Below are 21,869 nucleotides of genomic sequence, written 5' to 3' on the forward strand. Positions count from 1 at the left end.
TCACAGGTGATTACAGGTGTATGAACAGCCTCAGCTATCATTTTAATGATGGTGTTGTCATTCCCCCGAATTATTTTCACTAAAGTCACGACATTCTTACGAATGATGGCATGGAAACCATCAATACGCTCCTGTGTTTATTATACATTATTGTACTGAACACGTGGAGCATTATATCTCTTGTAAATTTTAGTTTTTATGAAATCAATTAAGGTAAAATACATCATGTACTAAATTTAGTATACAGTCCACCTATTTACCAAAATGCAAATAAATCTATTCTGCCATTTGACAGTAATTTGATAAACAAACATTACCAAAATATATTAACATCTTTCAGACTTTACAATACTCTCTTAGCTAAACCAATAATAAATTCATTGTCCTTTATTTGAAGGATAAGAGAGCTAGTTACTAAAACAAAATGAACAGAAGACGCTATAAAAAGCAGTTGCCTGCACCTCTTTTACAGACATCGTCGACTATTCATATTATTGCGAAAGCGATAAAACACGTGGGGACAATAAAACTGATAGTCTCATAGTGATATTCACGGCGACAGGTGGGACGAATCGCAATACCGTGTCCGCATCCCACTTCGCTCTAGGACCCTAATATTGTAGGACCGTCTCCGTATTATCTCGGCTTTTTTATGTCGTAATATTTTGTCTTGATCTTTTCACTTTTGTCGTTCATTCATTTTCACAACAGTCATATTAAATTTATTTCACTGATATGAAAAACGGCCGCAGCGAATTTATCGTTGGTCATTATTTGTAAAAGATAATCACTAGTTTACCATTGTTATCTTCGAGTAACTTTTATTATTGTTCTCCTAAAAAATGGTCTTTTTTAATTCTTCTTTGATTAGTAACTGTAGTATCTTTCAAAATAACTATTTTTTCATTTCCTTTTATGAATACTCGTAATAAATTTGGAGAATTGTTTTACGTTATTTTTTGTTTTTTTCTCATAGTAAGTCTGTCAATGCTTTAATATCTTCTTCTACAAATTTGTCTCTATTTTTTGTTTCATTTAACCGCCTATCATCAGGTGGGCCGTATATTTATTTTCCACCTTAGTTGTATATAAAAAAAAATTTCGTTATTAAATTTCATAATCTATTGCAATATATTATAAACTATTAGTCCCTATTCACTAATTATTTTAAATATTAACAAATATTTTTGAATGTAAATATGTAAATATTATTGATAATAATATATACTTTTAATTATGTAATTTAATACCTAATCTACATAATAACTTATTTAGTGTATAATGTATTAAATTTTTAATGTAATTCTGTGATGCAATAATACATATGAATAAACACATATTACAAACGGGTTTCATACGGACGGAATAACTAGTACAAACTATTTATTCTGTAGCAATTTTTAAGAGTAATTCAATATATTAAATTGTAATGGTTCGCTTCCTATATCGATTAATAAATATAGTTAACGAATAGTTCCAATCAGCAATAATAAATAGTGGATTAAGTCAAATACCTATAATTGTGATAATGACTTCATTGCAATATAATGTACATTTTTTGTAACCAGTCAGTTACAGTTACAGTTAAAATTAGTAGTTCTAATTTTTTTATTTTAAATTTAATATGATAATAGAGACCAAATTAAAAGTACCTATAACCGACGAGCATGTATGAAAAGATTAATGAATGTGGAAAAAGCGAAAGAAGTTTGTTTGAATCGAAACATTTGGCGTTTCATTGTTTTTGCCTACTCTAATAGGAGATAGGCGTGACAGATATGTATGTATGTATAGAAGAAACATAAATAAGGTCATCAGTTTGAATCCATCACCAAAATACCTTAATGACTTAGTTAACGATTGAGTTATATAATTTAGTACCATATAGAAATAGATTACTTTTTATTCTAATCAATAAAAAAATCTCGGTCATACAGATTGAGTTGCAAGTATAATCTATATAAACTCAAAAGCTTTCGACCATAAAAGTATTAATTTAAATTATAATTATATAACTATAAAAAAAAAATACAAAACCAACTTTTCTTCAGACGATTGTCGTCATCGGAACTAATCCTTTGTTATTTTCCAGCGAGAATTTCTTCAAAACTTTTATATCTTCAGTAAAAATTTGTACATAAAAATAATATTTTCATGCATGAATGCATTCACATCCGGATGATAAACTATGGACTATACGTGCGCCTTTACGTCCCACTTGGGATTCATATAAAATAGTGGGAACTCTTTACATTTTTGACTTGCTGGATATATAGAATCGTTTACTATGTACGATACATTGACGATATGATTGCGATCTGTGAAATTAATTAAGTATAGAATTATGTGAATTAATATTGAAAGTTTTAAAGATAAGTTAAAACTACTTTTGAGATTTAACAGATTTTCACCAGAGCTAAGATTTTTTCCGATCAAATCAGCATCTAAATTAAATAAAAAACAGGTTGTCAATAATTTAGCTACAATACCAAAGGCAAAAAAATAAATACATACATGCCCATTGGGTTCAAAATGCACCAGAAAATATTCATAAAACAGAGATAATGTTCCAGATTCAATTACAGTCTTATAGAATTTCTTTAAATACGAGTATTTAGGATTATATTAATTATTACAATGGTTTTTATACGATGACCTTAAATGTATTGCAGGTAGTCAATGGATGCAAGTGACTTGGGACCGTTCCTTATAGCGGTTTATGGGCCTATGTCCAGCAATGATTGATGTAATAATGATGGTTTCTTATTTTTTTTTTATATATCCTTTACCATTGCATTTTTGGTTTGTTTTTTATTATCCGGATAACTGATTTATGTAACTGTCTCGATCAATAGCTTTTATCGCTGATCATATCTTCCACTTCCTTATACGACGTAACATCAAGTTTATGTTTTATTTATGTATTGTAATTATTTCTTGGTCTTTTCTTTCATCTTTCTGATGCTCTTTCTTCTATTTTTCATCTAACATTACTTTTAACGCTACAAAATTGCCTAAATCTTCAAAAGATCGCCGTGAATAAATCGAGTCGCCGAATCCTACAGCAACTCAAAACATCTAACCGATATAAAAGCAGGATAAACCAATAAATAAGAATTTACTGCCGGTTTCAGCAACATATAAATTGGGTAAAGATATTTCGAATTGATAGTCGATATATTTGATGCTTGAGAATTTACTTTCATCGGTGGAATTGGGTAAGCGTGGCGTGGTAAGAAATTTACGAGCAATTTTATAATGAGCAGTTGAATGGTTGAAATCTGGTATTTGTTTTACATTTTTATTTTGTGTTCTGTAGTGAAATTGCAAAAAAAGGAAATAAATTTACTTCAATATAAGAATTCTTTGGTTTTCGTAAGGGATCAGTACCAAATACGCGCAGAGTATATTTACGAATAATCTCTAAGAAGAAATAGCAATTTGCAATTATTTTTATCGGCAGATTATTATTCAATACATATGCATTATAATAATGATTTATATAATAAGACAACTGTACCTACGTTATAAACATATTATAATGTAGGTATAGTTGTTAAGAAATCTAAGAAATGTTGAGCCAATTATACTAATTTGAAAGTTGGACGAGCAATGTTAGCTAAGGAGACAGTTTTTTTTATAGCATTTTGACCAATGTTTCTTGGGAAAAAGATGTTCTGTTTAACAGATAGAATACCCCATTAAATGGATTAAATATCAATATTTCAATTTTTTTTTCCAGTAGTAGAGTGCAGAAGGTTGATAATGAAAATTAAGTTTTAGGAGTTTAGCTACAAAGTATCATATTGATGTTAGGAGATTAACTTTTAGACTTTCACGTAGCACTTTTCATGGTTTATAAGAGACAGGAATTAACGCGATCATTTAGATAAACTATGATTATTGATGACTCATGACTATTGATATAAGGCTTAAATGGTTTGGGAATTCTAAATTGTTAGTCCGGGTAGTCATCCGAAATCAACCTGTTTACAAATTGTAATTTAAAGCAAATAATTCTAATTGTGAATACCCACTGTCAACGAAATTGAAACAACTACAAATACAGTATTCGCTCTAATATATATCGTTCACGAACCAAGCAATGCATATTAAAATTCCCCATTATAAGTTTAAACTACAATTTGATAAATTTGCATATTACCATAATAACTAATGCGTGGGATGAATATTCATGTATAAGGTCAAAATTCAAGGTCACAATAAGATTACAAGTTACTGTATCAGTTTGTTTCGTAGGTACACCAAAATATGTCCCCTGGCAAGTGACCTCTAAAATGAAGATCGTATTGATAAAGTATATTTTAATAGACTTGTTTACAAGCAGTTTATATGGTCAATATGATATTCGCCGTTATTTCATAATGTTATCATTTTTGAAACACAATATTATTAAGTTACAAAAGTAATACAATTAAATTTTCGAACACATCAAATTAGTAAGATCATTGAATTCTCTACAGTTAGTTTCAAATATACAAATAACAATTAGTACGTATAAGAATTGCTAACAGAAGCTAAATAAAATTTTGAAATTAAGAATTGTTTAATTCTAAGAGACTCGTTACAAAGCAAGATAAGTTTTGAACTTTAAACTAAACCGCAAAAATTTAACGAAGACAATACAACTGTAGAACCTCTACAATTCAAAACCTCAAACCTAGAACACAAACAGTCTGATAAAGTAATAACTTTCAATACAATTCTGTGTTTATCTAGAAATAAAGAACGTGTTGATACTGATGTAAGTTTATTTAGACATCTAGTTGTACTTTGTTATTTTGCTGTGCTTGCAATCTTAGCTGGGATCAGTTGAAGCAATTGTATTTATTGTCCGATATATGTGGACACGTTTTCGTATTACAAAGGTTTGGACTCAAATGTGCTCCTGCCGGCGATAAAGGATCGAGTTTTCGAGTTCATATTAATGAATGTAATTTTAATGGGATGAAAATGGTATGGTATGCACCGCATGTGCTACCATACCATTAAACTGGTATTCAATGAAGGGTCACAAGTAAATGATGATAGTTTATTTATTTATTTATTTATTTGCTAGAAACATTGTAGAAAAGGTGTGGCATTTGTGAAGTTTATAAGATGTCCATTATGTTTCGCCACATCAAATGGCATGCAAATATTAATTATTGAATTTATCCATTTTCTATTTTATACAGGTACATCATATATTTAATTTTCAATTACATATACAATAAATCACTATTAGTACTAAGTGCCACTTTGGTCATGCATTACAAACAGTCAATAAAGCTACTACAAATAATAAAATGATAAAAATGTCAAATAAAATTAAAATTACAATTTAAATTTCAACTAAGTCAATGTCACTATTATAAAATTATTTTCTATTAACCATGTTTTCAATTTTAATTTAAATAATTTAATGGCAATTCTCTTATTTTTTTTGGTATCCTATTATAAATTCGAATAGCCATTACACCGCAATTTTGTTGATGCAGCGTTGACTTACAGGTGGGTAGTTTCAGTTTTGTGGGGTCTCTGGGTGTGAATTTATTATATTCTGTCATTGTTGTAAATAAATACAAATGTTTTTTTACAAATATTCCCACCTCATAAATATACATTGAGGTAAGTGTCAAAAGCTTTAATTTTTTAAATAGAGGTTTACAAGATTCTGTTGGACCAACACCGCAAATCGCTCTTATACATTTCTTTTGCGCGATAAAAACTTTTGTTAGCTAGTTGATGATTAGTTGAGGATGAAGTGCAATCGATTAGAGGAGTTGAGACAAATGTACCAGGATTATCCACGATAGTTTCCAAAGAAGAAGATAAAAGGCCGGCAGCACACCTGCAATGCCGCTGGTGTTGTGGGTGATCATGGGCGGCGGTAGTCACTTACCATCAGGTGAGCCGCATGCTCGTTTGCCCCCTGTGTTGTAAAAAAAAATGGAGTAAATTTCTAGCAACATGGTATATTGCTAGAATACAATAATCTTACTAAAGTTCAAATGGACTTTAGTAAGATTTAAATAATGAATTAGTCATTACTAAAGAATTTGTTCGCGTAAATTTGGATAAAATTAGGATTGAAAATATTCTATTTAATCTAATAAGCAAAAAGGAAGAAAAAAGAAGGTACATAATTAGTAGGGGTCAACTATCAATAGGACAGTCAAATATCATGCATCAAGTACAGCAACAATTAGGGACGATGTGGATGGAAGTGTTAGAGGATGGACAGGCGTGAAAAGATGTAGTAGAGGCCTATGTTCAAAGACAGAAGCGATGAATGCTGTTATAGAAAGATCAATCATTAACATTTAAAAGAAAATATTACTCATATATTATTGCTTTATAGCTGTTTCTTGCAGCTTTAACCGCATAAATTATCATATTATGTGTTAACCGAGTTATTCCTCCACATCAGATGTAGGTGACTTCACGCATCCTAATTGCAGTAGAAGAAATAGTAGTACTCACCAGAGAGAGACATTGTACAAAATCCATTTGCTTGGGCACCTCTGTCCTATTCATATTTCTACTGTGAAGCATGGTTGTGTTTCGATTTAAAAGGTGGGATGTGGCAGTGAATTTACTGAGTACAGAGAAATAACAGCCGAGTCCTCAGGAATGTACAAAACATTGGATACTTCATGTGCTGATTCATGCGGCATGAAGCGAGATACAATTATTATAAACGTAAAAGTTTATTATTGTTTTTTTTTTGTTTATTACTAAATTGCATTTCAACAAAGTAACCTAGTACATGAAATATTTTATATACCAACTCACGCGTGAAAAGCGGCGTGAAACAGCTAGTATTATAATAATACCACTGGAAATATTACTCAATACCGTGGAATCGTTTCTGTTTACAATCTACGATAGTGGGTGTTTAATAATTACAATACACTACAATACGCAGAATGTCCAAATTAGATACCACCACTAATTCACACGATTTTGATATCAAATAAATGTAATCGAGTCACAATTCGGTTTATGTTCAATCGATACTCGCCTACGGTCCGATTGTAGATAATAATCTAATGGAAGTAGCCTACTCGTGACCACACGCATAGTCCTGCAAAATGTACGGGAGAGAATCACGCGCAGACACGTCTGTATCCTGTGTTTGGTCAGTCAGTTAATATGCATTAGCATTATAGTGCATTATAATATATTTGCATTAGTTACATGATTGTTCTTTTTTTATACACCACACACGTGGCAATCAAGCATACAGCCAATCTGATCGTAAACGGTCACTGTTGCATTTGAAGCGATTTCCAAAAACGAACTTTCTTACATCATCGTTTATATGTATATTTGTTAATGTTGCTGTTTTACGCGACTGCGTCGTTAATTCGGAACAATTATTTTTATATCATGTTTATAAGAATTAGAAGAAATGTCCATTATGCGTTATAAATTAAAAATTAAAATATTATGAATCTAAAGTATCTATGAGTCTAGCGCGTATCATTCATTTTGAAGTTGCTATTTTTTTGCGATCAAAATATACTTGTGTTATAATAATTTGCATTAAATTGAATCACATGTAAGTTATAGTATATATCTATGAGACTAGTGGATCTGATATCAAGAATACATAATACACTTTCCTTGTACACGAAGGTGTTTCATGTACTTTTTAATAAACTAGCGTCCAAGTTCAAAATATCGTACCGTATGTTTACAAAATTCGGACAGTAATTATTACGAGCGATAAAATCTTTAACAGAAATCTCGTTTAATCAGACACTTCAATTCGTAATTAGTATCGATATATTTGTGAATAACGTTTCAAGTCTGATCACATAAAGAAATAATAATTATAAATAAATAAATGTAAATAAATAAATAATTAATTCACTTTTTTTTAAAAAAAAAGGTTAGGATTAAATTTAAATTAGGTAAACATTGTACCCCAGTAGAAAATATTATAATTTTCCTTTGTGAGAGACCGGTGTCTATATATTGGATTAAATTCTATAAAAACATACATATTAATAAGATGAAAGATATATTAAAATTATGAAAAATATTTTTTTTTGTATGTCTATAGTATCGAGAGTACATATAATTTTTAAAGCTCCGAACTTTCTAAAAATTATAACATAAAATCATGATCTAACAATGAATTAACAATAACTAATATGAGAGATAATAATATACATATATATACGTCTTATTTACTTTATTATACATATACATTATCAAAAGGAGACTTAGTCCTCTCTACCCCATTCGTGTTTCTACCTTGAAGCAGTTGTGTTTGCATGGCTGTGTTTCGGTTTGAAGGGTGGGATATGGCAGTAAATTTACAGGGTACAGAGGAATAACACCTGAGTTTTTAGGAATGGCAACGTATGGAGGGTATCATGGGTGAAACAGTATACTCTGTTACGTCCATGCTATTGCTCATGTCTATAGGCGACGGTTACCACTTTCCATCAGGTGGGCCGTCAGCTTGTTTGCCGTTTTATTTGTATAAAAAAAAGTAAAATTTTGATCACAGTTGTTTCCTGATCAATAGTTAAAACTAGAAGCAAATATTTCTAGTGTAGTTATCGTAATACCTTTTGATAATTTCATTACTTAATTGTTCAACTATCTAAATTCCTCAATATGTAATTATAGGTAATAAAATAATTTATGAAGCTTACTTTTTCGCAAACAATTTACTCTTACTACATTCATGTAAACAAAATCTTTTAAACCATAAAAGAATCAAATTAAACACGCCAAAACCCTCGACTGATTTTTAAATTATAACTTTATATTCAAAGCTCCGCTGTTCCCATACCATACACTTTAAAGAGACGAAAGAATGTATTACGTGAGTCGAATTTTAAAATGAAAACCCATTGTATTAAAGATATTTTGATAAGCTTCGTCTCAAGTAGTCTTTGTGACGATAATCTGGTAAAAAGGACGGGAGTGCTGTCCTAACCAATTTAAACATAATTTCGTTATCAGGGTAGAAGCTAGAAATGCAAATTTTCAGCCTCGAAGTTGCTTTGGATACTGATTATAAAGATGTTTAAGAGAACTTTGAAGCTTGGGCTGTTCTTACTCTTTTTGTATATTTAGTATATTTTTTGTAATGTACAGAAAGTGAAGAAAAATAAAGTCAAAGAGATACACTGACAAGTTAGCCGAGGTACGCGTTGCACGTCTGAATTAAATATGATTGGGACGAGTTTGTCGCGAAACATTTTTATAAGCTTGTTTCTCGCTTCGTTTGTACATCTTTCCGGTTTAATATCTGTAATATTGAATCCATTATTTTATATATATTATTATACCTGGTGCGCAGAGTACGTGCCAGCACCAACAGCATCCTGAGTATGATAGCAAGCAGGCTGGACTGTGTGTACGTTAATCACTGCTGCGCAATTTCCAATGGAATTGTGCAGCGGTGATTATCTGTATATTATTTAATATATTATGTGTATGTGTATTGTGTATGTAAATTTACTAACATTCGTTTTTAAGAATATTGTTACTAATAAATATTTAATGGACCAAAAAGTCTGAAATAAAAATTATTATTATTATTATGTAATGTTTTCTAACAATCTTTTCAACTAAATTCAATATGTCGTTTCGTTAATAATACAATACTACTGCCTCAACTCACGCAGTACGGTTAAAAAATAAAATTATAAACATCACTGATATTTTTAGTAGTAGCCTGCCAAAGATATTAGAAACGGTTTAGAAATATCTGGAGTCGGGTTTAATTCTTTTATTATAATTTTGTATGTTATCACACTAGGTTTATAACAATGATTTGGCTTTTGCTGTCATAATGTTGTAATTATATTTAATGAATAAATAAATAAATAAGTCACGAATGATTTTGAATTTAGAATTAAATTCTAATGTAATAACACAACAAATTATATAACGCCCAAGTCAGGCCGCATATGGAATACTGTTCTCACCTGTGGGCAGGAGCGCCACAGTACCAACTCCTTCCGTTAGACCGCATTCAAAGTCGGGCGGCTCGACTAGTCAACGCCTTACTGTCCGATTTGACCCACTGAAACTGCGCAGAGATGTTGCATCTCTGTGCATCTTCTACCGAATTTATCATGGGGAGTGTTCTGAGGAATTGTTCGGATTGATACCTGCTGCTCATTTTCACCGCCGTACAACCCGCCACAAACTAAAGTTTCATCCCAATCATCTAGACGAGTGGCGGTCTTCCACCGTGCGTTTTTCAAGGCACTTTCTTCCACGTACAACCATTCTTTGGAATCAACTTGCAGCAGCAGTATTTCCGAACCGATACGACAACATAACCTTCAAGAAAAGAGTATATTTCTTTTTAAAAGGCCGGCAGCGCACCTGCAATGCCGCTGGTGTTGTGGGTGATCATGGGCGGCGGTAGTCACTTACCATCAGGTGAGCCGCATGCTCGTTTGCTCCCTGTGTTGTAAAAAAAAAAAAACATCATCGAATTTTGGCTGATTTAACTTGTTTTAAAGGAAGCTTAAATTTAACGAAAAATGTTGATTAAGATTTGCTCATGAAGCTTGAAGTAATTATCATTTTATCAACCGTTAATTGTCCACTGCTGAACATAATAGGAATGTATTTTTTTTTTAATGCAACTGAGAATAGCAAACAACCTGATCTATTCATCTGATGGAAAGTGGTAACCGTCGCCTATGAGCAGTACCATGGACATAATAGAGTCCCATTCCTGAGGACTCGTGTTATTCCTCTGTACTCTGTAAATTCACTGCCATATCCCACCCTTCAAACCGAAACACAGCCTTGCAAACACAATTGATTTACGGTAGAAACACGAATGGAGGACAAAGGTGCACAAGCAAACGACTTTTGTACAAAGTCTCCCTCTGATGCTATATGCATTTTTAGCTGTATCTAATATAATGCTTAAATATAATAAATATTTTACAAAGCTATTTGGAACGCACAATTCAGTACTAGCAAGCAATAGCTTCAGCAATATCCATGAAAATTGTAATATTCCTATTTTTACAACATTTCTACAAATAAACCACAAAACGTCCGCAATAAACAAAGCGTTTGAACATAGCGAACGTATATTCCTTCCATTCGCCGCTGTGATTCCGTCTTTAAACTCCGTAGAAATGGATGTTTATTTTTTAAACAAGCTATCCTCAGACCACGGTCGAAATAAACAAAAGCTGTGGGTAGCATGAAAAATAACAAAGCAACTAGAAACACCCCCGAGGTGTATTATGGTTGTGATAAAAAAATGTGCAACGATATTGTACAACTTGTTTATACTGCATCGAGTGGAGGCGGGCGCCGTGAAAGAGTTTCACGGAAATAGGACGTTATTAGCTGAACTCTTTTTGGTTATTCCTCTCATTAGTTCGAGTCATTGTTCGTTGACTTCTTTTAATGGTTAATTAACAATAAGCATGAATATTAGTTTTATTGTTTAAAAAAAAAACTTGCTTAATATTATTGTAAAGAGCACACTTTATCTTTTACGCGTAATACCTCTGGTATTGCAGGCGTTCATAGGCTATGGTAACCGCTTACCATCAGGTAGGCCGTATGCTTGTTTGCCACCTCAGTGGTATAAAAAAAATAACTTTAGTAGATATGATTATGACTGTTGTCTTTGTGTATGTTTCGGGATTTATTTATATGTAAAACCGATTTTGTATATTTTTTTTTTTTAAATAGTAAACGAACTAAAGTGTTCTTTGTCTTACCCTTTTACCGATTTAGTTAAAATTAAAGTTCGTTTTATCGGAAAATAATTTTTAAATTATAAAATATTTCTTTCTTTACATCAAAATGGAGTATTAACTGTGTTCTCATAGTTTATTAATGTAAAACCAGGGGTATTCCGTACAATCGAAAATCTGGGTAAATAGATTTCAAAGTAAAATCAAACAATAATTAAATTTTAATATTTTTTTTTTAATAAGTAAAGAGTATTAAATAATTTCCAAATCGGTAATGTGAGTCGTGAAGATTAAGTCTGGACAATCGAATATTCGGATAATCGATGTTCGAACAATAGAGGCTCGATTGTAATTAGTAATGTTAACATATGAGACGAATATAGTTGATCACAGCCTCTCTGAGTGTAGTAAGACATAATATGAAATATAAAACAGTGTACAGATACAATCGTAAGAAAATTAATACAGGTAATAAACTCTATTGATTGCAAACAGAATTATAAAAAATAATCCAGCATTATCGAAGGCGTTGTATAATAAATATATATATATATATATATATATATATATATATATATATATATATATATATATATATATATATAAAATATCTTGTTAGTTATTAATGTATTTCAAAAATTCTTAATATTAATAGGAATCTATGGGAACTCTTTAAAATATGCAGAACCAAATCGGATATTATTATGAAAAGACGTATTATGCATTTTACCTTTACTGCGTCGATTTACATTACTAGAACATAATATACATAATCTAGTTGCATTAACTAAGGGTTAATCAGGTGTCGTCGATCGTTTAGCACTGTCATATTGCAGGCTTTTAGCTTAATGAGGCGCAACAGCGATTGTCGCCGACACGAATTGGCCGTGATGTAATGTGACATTAAGTTACATTTCAGCAAATTTGCTAAAGTGAAATCTATTTTTGATTAAATCAAAAAAGATGAGTATAAATATATAATTATTAATATGAAATAAAATTTATGTCTATTCTATAGGTGACGGTTACCACTTTCCATCAGGTAGCCGTCAGCTTGATTGCCATTCTAAGTTGTATAAAAAAAAAGTTAGCAAAAATACCAGTGGGAAACTTTGTACAAAAGACGTTTGCTTGGGCAGCTCTATACCAATTGTGTTTCTACCGTGAATCAGTTGTGTTTGCATGGCTGTGTTTTGATTTCCAGAGTGGGATATGGCAGTAAATTTACTGGGTACAGAGCAATAACACCTGAGTCCTCAGGAATGGCAGCGCATAGGGAATATCATGGGCGAAACAGTATACTCTGTTATGTCCATGGTACCGCTCATGTCTATAGGCGACGGTTACCACTTTTCATCAGGTGGGCCGTCAACTTATTTGGCATTTTAAGTTGCATAAAAAAATACAATATCACGCACATACACTTGAAAAAAAAATACAGCAGCAGAATTAAGAACCATCTTCTTATGCAGGTTAAAAATGGCAGCAGTACAGGAAGAATTAAACTATCCATTGTTTATTTTCAGTTACTGATACAAGAATATTTTAATTTTAAATAGGTCAGGCGACATTATTCGCATCGTAATTATTTCTACAGTAAAACAGACAATAAATTTCCCAAAACTGGAGCATATGCCTGTACTCGTATTTTTGAAAGCTATTGCTGTTGAAAAAAAAAAACACACTGTACGTCGAAAATACGACAAGATAGGGGGAAAATAGTGGAAAAATAAAACGAATCCAACAACAGAGCTGATATTGCCCAAAAAACGAATGACCTCGGGTGATTTTTCGCAACGAAAGCAAGCAATAAGTTTGTTCAGTTCCCACGAAATATATACGCCAGTATATACTGGATATGTTTGAGAATTTATTACAAAAGAGGTGGGACAATTGGCAATATTTTAGAAAAGAAACATGTTTAAAGTATAAATATTTAAACAAGTGGAATAAAACAGAAAAGGATCCGACTCTCTGGCGATTACAATTTCTACAGAAGCATTGCAAATTTAATTCCGGCAATGTCTGATAAGGCAATCTCAAGTTGTTATTTTTTCGAATGGTAAACGAGCTGAGGGTTCATCTGGTGATAATCATCCCTTATAAACATAAATTTAATTATGTGTTTTATAGAAAACACTATGTGGCCCATAGTATTTCTCATTTTGAAAGAAACACATGCATAATCTTTATGATGCAGTGACACAAGTGGACTATACACGAATTTTTTCGTGAATAGTCGAATAATATATTACTATACAATTTAAGATTTTGTCTCAATTACTTCAGTCGTGGTAAAAACAGTGATTTTAATTTAAAAATCATAAATATAACTAATTATTAATTAAATTTATTTGATGATAAAACCATTCTTATATGGAAATTAATAGTCCATTATAAAAGCAAATAATTTTATATATTTAATTTTATTATATAGTTAAAAATATTTTATACAGGTATTAAAATCTAAGTCATTTAAAAACTGAATCAATTTTAAGAAAATTTCTCTGAAACCAATCTGAAGGTTTATACTTTCAAATAAAAAAATAATTTTCCAAATCGGTTAAGAAATTACGGAGTTATGAGATCTCAAGGAGCTCCTCGTTTCTGAAAGTCAGTGAAAAATATACAATTAATCTTAATATTCTATTTCTCTGCCTATTTTCCTCACCGGTAATTTAAAAAAGAAAGTGCGTTATAAAACGACTTAGTTGATAATCACGGATTTTCCGGAAAATTGGTTACTTTTCCCCCAAATTACCGGCCGCTTCCATCGACTTTAACTCGCCAAAGGCTTCATAGCAGCGTAAATGATTTTTATTTCACTTCGAATATACGCGATCCCTTATAAATCATTCTTTCGCGACGCGCTCTCGTGTCAAAATGTCGGATCGGGCCACCATTATTGCGAGAAAGAGTGCCCCGGCTGCAGATTTATGTAGAAAACATTTATGTACGCCGCGTGTGTTTCATTGGCTGGTGATGAGGTCACCAGATAAATGAAGGCATTCGGATGATAGCGCGCGAGCAGTCTCATATGTAGAATATTTATGATCAAACATTGCCAAGTGTGTGCCAAGAACGGGCCACCTTTTAGTCGCTCTCACTATATCCACGGAAAGGTGGAGATAATAAACTCTTACATTTATAATAATTGTATCCCACTTTAGCGACATTGGATACACTTAGAATACTTTTAATTTGGTCCTTTTGGGCAAATTAAACTCATAACTTCTGATGAATGTGGATCGGAAAAAGCGGTTTATTTGAGTCAAAACATTTGTCGTACCATTGTTTCTATCTACTCCAGTGAGATATGCCTGATGTATATTTTTTTATGACACTGAGGTAGCAAATAAGTATATGGCCCACCTGATGATAAGTGGTTACCATAGTCTATGAACGCCTGCAAAACCAAGGGTATTACGTGCGCATTGCCAATCCAAAAGAAACCTCTTTACACCATTTTTAAAAAACCCCATGCTGTAGTCTTTTGGGGAAACCTCAACTAAGAGATTATTTTATAACTTCAGCGTTCGAGGACAGAAGTATCTCTGAAATTGCGTTATAAGCAACCACTCAAGCTTTAAATTATGGAGGTGAAATATATGTATGTTTGTTTTTTCGCCATAAGATTAGAAAATATTACGTAAATAATAATGAAAACTACCTAATGGTAGTCTTAACCTAGAACTTATTTCTTTTAATGGCTGAAGGATACACCCGTCTATACAATGGTATACAATAACGGGATTCATATTTCATTGTAAGTGAAGGGGTCAGTTCATGGGGTTAGTTCGGTTGAAGTCAACCTGATAGGGTAAAATCCCCTTCCCAACCAATATCCCATTAACATCCTACTTCTTGGCATGGATTTCTGTACATAATAGAAGGATACAGCCTAGTATTACATCGTTGATCAGGCGGCTTAGTATAAAATTATATACGAGTATAGTTTCCTTCACTTGGTCCATTGTATTACATTTGATCCTTCTAATTTCCTTTTACGACATCCTGATATAATAAAACACTGACAATGCATTCTTACATGGAAATAACTCGTCGTAATTATGTCCAATTTGTCATTATATATATATATACTTATAATTATGCACATAAATTTTCCGTTTTATATCACAGATAATATTAACATACAAAAAAAAAAGATGTTTAGCAATCTCCCTCTAACGACCCAAGAGTGTCGCTCCCCACACTTTTATTTATCAAACTTTTTGAGGGAAAGGAATAAAATTTAAACAGTACAGCCACGTTTTTAGCAGTCGGAATAAAATTAATAATTCACGAAGCGTAATAAGAGATTCGTTCCGCGAAAAATATCCCTACTTATGTAAATTACTATTGTCTTTGTAAATAAAACAAGGAGTAAACAATAGTAAGCTGCGAACTAAAACTTGGCATCTGTGAACGTCTTTTATATTTTGAAATATATTCCATTTGAATGTAGATAGAATTTTATATATATATATATATATATATATATATATATATATATATATATATTTTTGTATATTTTTAAACTGATTTCTAAAAGAAGAAGGCTCTGCCATTGTTTGTATGTAATGCGATATCTTCGTAAATTGTGAACAGATTTTAATGAGTCTTTTTGCAACTGATAGGGCTTACCCGCTAGTTGTTGTCTTCTTCACGTTCAAAATACGATGTTTCGTGAAATATAATCTTTAATTACTATTAACTTTACGAAAGCCACGTTGGTAAAAGTTAAACGTATATTTATTGTCAAATTTTATAACTTTTGAGTATGAAAAAAGTGTATTACAGGTGAACGGGTGGAATTTACAGAGGTAGGTACAGAGGAATAACACCTGAGTCCTCAGGAATGGCAACGCATGGGGGGTATCATAGGCGAAACAATATACTCTGTTATGTCCATGGTGCTGCTCATGTCTATAGGCGACGGTTACCACTTTCCATCAGGTGGGCCGTCAGCTTGTTTGCCATTCTAAGTTGTATAAAAAAAAATTATAAATTGATTTAATAACTATTATTACAACATATTATTTATTAAAAAAAAATTACAATCCATTCCTCTCAGCACTTATCATGGCCGAATTGATTAATTAATTAATTATATACAAAAATTTGCTGGTAAGGTTAGTTCTAAAGTCTATGCAATTAGGAGAATTAGTAACAAATGTAGATTTCGCCAGTAGTTGCCACGCTTGGCAGGCGGTTGGCAACCGTAGTTAGGCTTTGGAGATGTTTTAAGAGCTGCTGCTCATCCCTCGCTCTACCTTCGTCGCCTCTTACGACACTCATGAGAAAGGATAGGGTAGCCTATTCTATGCCGGGACCACGCAGCAACTTTATATACATTATTATAATACAATAGACTTGTAAAATTCAAACCCCATTTTTTGGCGCAGTCGCGTAGAAAACATTACGGCGCCATTTTTCGCAGTCGGAATAAATTTAATAATTCACAAACCGTAATATGAGTTTCGTTGCGAGAGAGAAAATGGTATTTATGTAAATCACCTACTATTATAATAATATTATATTGTTTTTTTTTTTCAATAAATAAATCCTTTTTTGTTACAGGAACAGCAGCAGTGAATCTTTATAATGTGAGTATTTGATTTAAAATATGACAGTAACGCGTTACTGTTATGGTGCTTTATGCCATGGTGTTATGGTGGTGTAGTCAGATTTGTAGACTGCAAAGATCACGAGTTCGAATCTCAAACTTCGTGTGTTTTTTACACAACTTAGAATGGCAAACAAGTTGACGGCCCACCTAATGGAAAGTGGTAACCGTCGCCTATAAACATGAGCAGCACCATGGACATAACAGAGTATATTGTTACGCCCATGATACTTCCCATGCGTTGCCATTCCTGAGAACTCAGGTGTTATTTCTCTGTATCATGTAAATTCACTGCCATATCCCACTTTTGAAAGTGAAACACAGCCATGCAAATCAACGGCTTCACGGTAGAAACACGAATAGGACAGAGGTGCCCAAGCAAACGACTTTTATACAAAGTCAGTGATTTGGTTAATCCGGTATAGTGGTATAAACAAACTAATTCTTTTTTTTTAACATTTATAACATCAGTAAAGTATCAGTGATGATTTTAAAAGTGGAAATAGTTTCATTATATACTCGCAGTATTCCACTAGCGTAATGCCAAGACCCACATTTTCCCGTAACGTGCGCGAGCTTTCAAACATCTGTTCCTGCCATACCATAGCACCATTCCTTTGAAAGCTCTTTGTAGAATCAATTGAATTAAATAAATAAACTCCACACGCTCGCTAATGAATCCTGACGGGAAAGGTTTTCTTTCAGCGTTTTTTTTTTTTACTCTGCGAAACGCTTGCCCTCTATTGATCCGGTGCGATGGACGATGTTTATGCGTTTCCTTATTCTTTTGTAAAAATGCTTCGTATCTTCTTTCTTTTCTCCTTTTGAGAGTACAATATAATTCTCCTAGTTTAATGTGATCTAGTTACATTATTGCTTATTGGATATTTGGTCGATTAAATTATATTTATAGTGTTATACTTCTTGCGCTAAATAGCTATCGTGTTTTCTTTTCTTCTCTACCCAAAGGTTGTTTGGAACAAATTGCTTTAGCGATAAGACCGCCTTTTGTACTTTAGTTGGGTGGACATATAAACAGATGGACAAGCAAACACACTTCCATATATATAGTATATGTTATAGAAATATATACTACTCAAGCATAACAATCATTATGTTAATTATTATATATTAAACATAATACCATATTGACTGGTTTAATTGAAATTTTGGTAATCATGGCCGGGTGATCCGGCATAGAAAGATCCACTCCTTCCTTACCAGTGGGTATCGTAAGAGGCTAATATGGGAGGGCGAGAAATGGGCAGTAGTATCCCAATTAAAACATCTCCAAACTGCGGTTGCCAATCCGCTTGCCAAGCGTGGCAGGCTTATGTTCAGTAGTGGACATTTAAAGGCTGATATGATGACGATGATTGGTAATTTTGGTGATATATTTTATCTGTAATAAGGTAAGGTTCTTTCAAGACGTTGAAATCACATTTTCTTTTCCTTGAGTTATAATTTATTAATTTTTCTAATTGAACTGTCAAATCTTAAAATCATTAAACTAAATTTCTAATGTAGGTAGTATATTCATTTATTTTTACATTTATTATATAAGTAGGTATGTATTATATTTATTTATAGTATATGTATTTATGTAATATTTTATTTATATATTTTAATATTTTATTTAACTGTATATTTGTTTATGTATTCTAAATATTAATAGTTGTAGCACTTCAGCGGCCCGCTAACGATATGCTTTTTCACTGTATTGGGTTGACTGGAAGAGATCTCTGTCAGAGATAAGTCCACACTTGATCACAACATTTATTATATAAATGCATTATATTACATGTAATTTACAAGTGCAATAAAGAATATATATAAATTAATTTTATTATCACTCTTTGGTGTTTGTTTTAATGCTTGAATTTTCAGTAATAGTGATTCTTTTCATGTCTGTTCCTTTGTCTGTGCAAACCATTGGCTGATGTATTATTAAATCGTGTAATTGTTATATGTATTTTGTAAAGCTACAATAATAAAAATTGTTTAAAATAATAAATTTCATTATAATCTTATATAAAATTCTCGTGTCGCGGTGTTTGTTACCAAACTCCTCCAAAACGGCTTTACTGATTTTTATGAAATTTTGTGTGCATATTGGGTAGTTCTGAGAATCGGCCAACATCTATTTTTCGTACCCCTCAATGATAAGGGTGACCAACCCCCAAATTTTTTTTTATTTTTTGACAAATATTTTTATTTTTATTTTATTATGATTTAGCATAGAAAAATACATACAAATTCAAATTTTAACGTTTTTACGCTTAACTCCTATTGTTTAATAAATAGGGTTGCAAGATGATAATAGAATATAATATATGTAGTACGATATATTTTCATGCATGGTTTTAGAAATAATATATATGATAAAACAACGTTTACCGAGTCAGCTAGCATTCTATAAATATGGTACTTAAAATTACAAACAAATAAACACTGTATTAAAATAACATTTAATCACTTAATATCTTCTTGTTAAATACTGTTTAAGTAAGCAGTGTTATTGTATCGAAAATTCTAACTTTGAAAATGTATTGAGAAAATGCTACCATCACGATTCAAACAATCCGATATCCTTCAATTTCCGTTCATTATTAAAAAGTTTCCACGCTCAAGAAGTTGCCTTTTTCACCGTTTTTTTCCCCAACCCTAAAATTAAATAGCCAATTGTAACACCATGCATTATGTATTACGTAGTCGCTCCACCCGTACAATTTCGGCTTGACAAAGGTCAACCCGTCGGATTGCGACCACAAAAACTAGCCGAATTTTCCACATGTACCCAAGTCAACTTAATTAGAGAAATTAGTTGTGCTTTGTAGTGTTCTACCTTTATTAATTAATGAGCGACACGATTACTTGAGATTTTATGTGAGACATGAGTCTCTAAGTGACATCTAGAGCTGTAGCCTATTTGGGTAACTGCGTTTTCTATTAAAAAAAAAATGAAATTAATTGGACTGTATTTTCTTTTTTGATGCCGTAAGTGCTCATGGGGATAGGCAGTCAATTAACAGGTTAGCCGCATGCTCGTTTGCTCCCTGCTTTAAAAAAAATAAACTAAAAATAGATAATAATAAATAATACATACATATAAATTGATTTGTTTAACTTATTGTTAGTTTATATATTTGAATATTATTCTTTTTAAAATAAACATAGAACAATACAACTACTAGCCTATATATATAATTAGAGATAATTAATTAAAAAACTAATATATATATATATATATATATATATATATATATATATATATATATATATATATATATAAAATTTCTTTGAGATCACTGCCAGCTAGTAGGGTGCCTAGGATACTTGCTGCATTTCCACGCTGAATAGCAATGGAAATGGGTTGACCAAAGTAAAGGCCAGCCTTCTGGTCACCAGAGGTTTCCACCAGCCGGCGTGAAATCTCTTTGAAAAGATTCATGGCCTCGGGGCCCATATAAATATATGCATATATAAATTACATGCATATAATAAATAACAAAGAGTATATTATGGTCGAGGGATGTACCCTTTTAAAATATTACCAAAAGTCTAACTGCTTTAATAAAAAAAAGTTTTTTAGTGCAAAATTTGTTTTAAGAAGAACCGTCATTAAATATTTATAAATTTATTATTGCATTGAATACTTCAAAATAGCGATACATTTATATATTGGATAAGAAGCAACATTTTATGGCCGCTCTCTGTTTTCTCGATATTCCGTGTTATAAAACAGTAATAGAGCTATAAAACTTTAACGGCAGACATTGCGGTTGGATCCTTACGTGATTCCTGTAGGCTACCTATCCCGTTTCAGATCCTAGTTTCAGAGTTGTACTTCATTCTAACAACATCCTTGTTCAATTGGAACTATTTAAACTAGTTGCTTGTAATATCTCGTTTAAATTTTTTATAAGATATTGAGCATTCTACCATAAAGCAGTTGTGTTTGCATGGCTATATTTCGGTTTGACATGTAGAATATGACAGTGGATTTACAGGGTACACAGGAATAACACCTGAGTCTTCGCGAATGACAACGTATGGAAGCTCTCATGGGCGAAACAGTATACTCTGTTATGTCCATGGTACTTCTCATGTCTGTAGGCGACGGTTGCCACTTTCCATCAGGTGGGCCGTCAGTTTATTTGCCATTCTAAGTTGCATAAAAAAAACCTAGTAACAGTAAAATAAAAGTCAAAATTCTGTTATAGCTGTCTATAAGAATTTATTTCTAGAAGAATTAATTTCATTATTAGCCCTCCATTGTACATTTATCATAATCTATTTTTTATTTATTTAATTAAACTTTAATCCACAGTAAAATTTTATGTATATTACTTTTGTACAAATCTGGTTAATAGTTACTATATCTCATAATATTTACCAGTTTTTATGTATGTATATATATATATATATATATATATATATATATATATATATATATATATATATATTAGAATAACTATATATATTATAAGTAGTATTTATGTGTTATATGTGTATTTCTTATGTATTATTAT

General features: G+C 31.7%; 1 protein-coding gene across 2 annotated transcripts in view; it reads left to right on the plus strand.

Annotated features, from left to right (window-relative positions):
• LOC113510254 (hemicentin-1) overlaps window positions 1-21,869 on the plus strand; it is a 418,868-nt gene that overhangs the window by 146,124 nt on the left and 250,875 nt on the right. The window contains exon 3 of one of the 2 annotated variants that reach the window (XM_052900396.1): window positions 17,292-17,317. The exons of the other annotated variant lie outside the window; for it this stretch is intronic. The gene's annotated coding sequence lies outside the window, so the exon portion shown is untranslated. The remainder of the gene's footprint in view (window positions 1-17,291; window positions 17,318-21,869) is intronic. 2 annotated transcript variants of the gene reach the window in all.

This window comes from Galleria mellonella, unplaced genomic scaffold (genome assembly GCF_026898425.1).
Source record: "Galleria mellonella isolate WM207_F2 unplaced genomic scaffold, CSIRO_AGI_GalMel_v1 utg65, whole genome shotgun sequence".
NCBI lineage: Eukaryota > Metazoa > Arthropoda > Insecta > Lepidoptera > Pyralidae > Galleria > Galleria mellonella.